Here is a 4,952-nt window from a genome sequence, read left to right on the forward strand (position 1 = left end):
CAGTCTCCTACCCAGATTCCCAGCTCTCACTTCTGTTCCTCTGTGAGCTGTTCTCCACCAGCAGCCAGGGTCATCTTTCACAATTGTAAAGCTGACCACATCACCCTCCTGATTACAAGCTTCTCATCCCACTTGGGGTAAAAGTCCTTATGGGCATAGTGTTGGCATTTCCCCTCGCATCTCATTTGAAATCAGCAGCCAGTGGTGTGTGGTGAGAAAGAGATGAGCTGGATGCAATACAGCAGATCTCCTGTCTAGACTCAGCCACTTCCTATGATTTATGAGGCCTTACTTCATAGCGTTGTTAGGATTCACTAAAACGATGTTTGTACCAATGCTTTGGGATTTATGATTGCGGGGTTATTAGCACCCACCTTTGTGGCATTCTTCTCTTTGATAGTGAGAGGGGAGGGGGCAGAGATAAGAAGACCAACCAAATGATGCCCTAAAAGCTACAACATCCATTGCCTCTCCATTCCCCTATCACTACGATCCTCCTCCATCCCCTTCTCCCTAAACCAGTTGCCATCTAATGGATTCCAACTCATGGCAACCCCATGTCTGTCAGAGTAGAACTGTTGCTCCGTAGAGTTTCCAATGACTGATTTTTCAGATGTAAATCACCAGGCCTTTCTTCTGAGTCACCTCTGGCTGGACTCGAATCTCAAATCTTTTGGGTAGCAGCCGAGCGCATTAACTGTTTGCACTAACCAGGGACTCCTCTCTTTCCCCAGCCTCACTCATTTACTGTATTGAACACTCACTTTTCAAGCGCCAAGCTCTGATGAGGACTCGTATGATCCCAGCCAGCGACTCCCAGCCTGGTGGGTGAGACGTTCAATCACCGTTATTATGCAGTTAGAACCACAACCATCACACAATTATAACCGTGGCATCAGAGCTGGAATGTGGACAGTGTGCTGAGGGCTATGCACAGGGGAAAGAGTCAGCCTAGATTTATCAAACAACATTAAATTAAACATTAAATTCAATTCAATATACCAGACTCTCATTTTTTCTAAGCACAAATCATTCGTTGACGTCTATAAAACCAACATAACACTTCTTAGACTTGTTCAGAGAGCTGAATGAGATCATGCAGGTAGAAATCTACTGGCCAAATGTTTTGTTGTGTGTACTTTCACCACAATAAAAAAAAAAAAAATTGCCTGGTACACCATAAACTTCTGTAAATGACAATCACCCTTTTGTCTGTCGTTTATTATCGTTGAAGGCATTCACCCAGGGGAGAGGCAGACTTCTTCCTGGCTCACCTCTGGGTCCAAAAGGCAAGATGATTTGTAGTCCCAAGGCCCTTGGGCAAACCTTTTCTTGGCTGACTCTGCAGAAGGTTCCAGGAAAGCCAAGAGGCTCGGTGGGTGGTGAGGACTTCCCAGCAGCTCAGTCTCCCCAGGAGCCAGAGGGAAACCTGAACAAAGCCTTCTCAGAGGCCAGGTGCTCTCAGCAGGCCGATCACTCCCACAGCATCAAGCCACAGTGGTTGGTGCCAGGACGAGCCCCCCTCACTGCCCCAGCAGCAGGAAGCAAGCCAGAGGGGTTGGTGGCGGAGCCTGGAGCTTGGATTCTTTCTTTCCTCTGCATGCCTGGAGCAGGAGCTTCCTCTGATTCATCCTTGCTGCCTGCCTCACCCCTGCCCCTCCCCGGACCTGGCTCTTAGGAAGCCTCGTGACTTTGGGCTGCTTTCAGAGCTCCAGGGTCTCAAGTTTCCATTTCCAGTGAGTGGCAGGAAGGATTCCCTCCTGTTAAGCTGGAGGCTTGCAGGATGGATACTAGCTGATTGCTGAATGTGAGACAAAACTTTTTGCTGTTCCCCAAGGCCCCTCACTTACCAGTATGACTCGTTTCCAAGAGGCACCGAGGCCATGGGACTAGGAACAGCAAGTTCCCTGTGGACACAGAGTGTCCTATTCACGGATGAGGGCTCAGAGCACTCACCCTTGGCAGTCGCTTGAGGCCCAGGGACACACAAGCAGTTAGTGGCAGAGCTGGGACTGGAGCCCTGTCTCCTGAGTCATTGTCCATGGCTCTTGCCACCACCACCCCTGTCAGTGTCAGAGAGCTCCCTGGTGCTTGGTTTACAGGTGGCATCTTCTGGATCCTCATGTGGCCAAGGCCCAGGGCTGGGGCTGGGAAAGACCCTCAGGCTCTGTAATGGAGAGAGTAAGCATCAGCCTTACCCAGAGACTTCACCGCCAGAAACTCCACTAGCCCCCCAAGTTCAAGCCTCATGCAGACAGATCTTCCTTCTTCTTCTTCTTCCCCCTGAATCTTCAGCTTCAGGAGACAAAAGCCTGGCTCAGCATTGAGGGATCCAAAGGGGGATCCCCTTTTTAGGAAAAAATGAGACTCTTTTGCCTCTAAAAAAAGATCAGTGTCATAGTTAGGAAGGCATTCAGATGCAAAGTAATAGAAAACCTGACCAACACCATCTTAAACAAGTAGAAGTTGATTTTTCTCACATAAGAAGATGATACGACTCTGGGATGTGGTCTCTCTAGATCACTTAGCTGTCCCCTCATGGTCTTAAGAAGGCTGCAGTGGCCCCAAATAGCACATCCTTATACCATAGTCAGAAGCAAGAAGAAGGGCAAAGAATTTCTTCCCGAAAGTTCTCCTTATCAGCAAGGGAAGACTGCTTCCAAGAATACAACAGCTGACCTCTCATCATATCACTGGCCAGAAATGGGTTGCAAAGTCTTCTCCAGTGAAGCCAGAAAGTGTATATCTGACCATCCCAGGCTTTACAGCGAGAGAAGGACAGAGATAAAAGTTTTGAGAATGACTTTGAATTAGCCATCTGTTATGGATTAAATTGGCCCCCAAAAAATATGTGTTGTAAATCTAACCCCTACTCCTGTGGTTAAAATTGCTTTTGGAAATAGGTCTTCTTTGTTATGTTACTGAGACAGTTTTAGGGTGGGGTGAGTTTAAGTCAATCTCTTTTGAGATATAAAAGAGACTAAACAAGCAAGTGAGCAAGCAGAGATGGGGTAAGAGAGATGTCACACTGTGTGAAGATTGTCCAGGAACAGAAGCGCAAAAGAAACAAGGACCTTCCTCCAGAGCCAACAGAGAGAGAAAGGCTTCCACTAGAGCCAGCACCATGAATTCTGACTTCTAGCCTGCTAAACTGTGAGAAAATAAATTTCTGTTTGTTAAAGCCACTCACTTACATTTCTGTTATAACAGCACTAAATATCTAAGACACGAACCAAAAGTACCTGCCACACGGGGGTCTAGGGACCATGGTTTCAGGGAACATCTAGGTCAATTGGCATAACAAAGTTTATTAAGAAAACATTCTGCATCCCATTTTGGTGAGTGGCATCTGGAGTCTTAAAAGCGATCAAGCGGCCATCTAAGATACATCAATTGGTCCCAACCTACCTGGAGCAAAGGAGAATGAAGAACACCAAAGACACAAGGAAAATATTAGCCCAAGAGACAGAAAGGGCCACATAAACCAGAGACTCCATCAGCCTGAGACCAGAAGAACTAGATGGTGCTCGGCTACCACCAATGACCGCCCTGACAGGGAACACAACAGAGAGGCCCTGATGGAGCAGGAGAAAAGTAGGGCGCAGAACTCAAATTCTAGTAAAAAGATCAGACTTAACAGTCTGACTGAGACTGGAGGGACCCCCTGAAGACATGGCCCCCGGACTCTCTGTTAGCCCAGAACTGAAACCATTCCCGCCAACGCTTCAGACAAAGATTAGACTTAACTATGGGACATAAAATGATACTCGTGAAGAGTGTGCTTCCTAGCTCAAGTAGATACATGAGACTAAATGGGCAGCTCCTGTCTGGAGGAGAGATGAGAAGGCAAAAGGGGACAGGACCTGGTTGAATGGACACGGGAAATCCGGAGTGGAAAGGGGGAATGTGCTTTCATATTATAGGGAGAGCAAGTAAGGTCACATAACAATGTGTCTATAAATTTTCAAGACACTAACTTGAACAGTAAACTTTCCATGTAGTAAAGTTCTTAACCATTGTCATAGGGCAATATGTGTACCGTTTAATGAGAAACTATTTTGTTCTATAAACTTTCATCTAAAGTGAGAATAGCAGCACAACTGGAAGAACGTAATCAACATAACTGAATTGTACATGAAGAAATTTTTTGAAATGGAGAATCTTTGACTATGCATATTTTCACAAAAAAAAAAAAGGTCCTCCAAGGCCGAGAAGGGAGCATGTTGACATGTTGTGGGGTTGTCAACTCATGTCATAAAACCATATGTGTACTGACTGTTTCATGAGAAAATATTTGTTCTGTAAACCTTCACCTAAAGTACAATTAAAACAAAAAACAAAAAACTTTCACTTAAAGCACAATTTAAAAAAAAAAAAGGTAGCTGCCACAGTTGATCAACTCAAGAACTGCTGGTTTTGAACAACTAGATGTGGGAACAAAATTCATACCACTTTCCAGAGGGAGGGCCAGAGACCAGCCTATAAAGCTGAGAAAAATCTGGTTTTGGCTGAAGAAGAGAGAGCTTAAACCCTATACGTGAGTGTGACAGAAAATATCCTAATAGGACATCACTTACACTTTCAGCTCTGCCACTTACTATGGCGCCTTGAGCAAGTTACATAACCTGCGCGTCAAATGGGCTCACTGAGAGAAATAAATGAGATAATGGCTGCACCACAGTTAGCACAGTACCGGGCTTGTAGTAAGTTAACTTCAGTCATTATTATCACCATTAACTTTTTAAATTTTTATTTAAAAAATTATTACCCACTAAAATTGACTTTTTTGTTGTTTTTTTTTTTTGCGTGTACAATTCTATGACTTTTAACCTATGTATAGTTCATGTAAATATCATCATAACCAGGTTATAGAACAATTTCATCATTCTCCAAAAACTCCCTCGTGCGATGGATCCCTTGATAGGAGCCACCTCTCCCGACTCATAACCCCT

Source organism: Trichechus manatus, unplaced genomic scaffold, assembly GCF_000243295.1.
Source record: "Trichechus manatus latirostris isolate Lorelei unplaced genomic scaffold, TriManLat1.0 scaffold00113, whole genome shotgun sequence".
In the NCBI taxonomy this organism is placed as follows: Eukaryota; Metazoa; Chordata; class Mammalia; order Sirenia; family Trichechidae; genus Trichechus; species Trichechus manatus.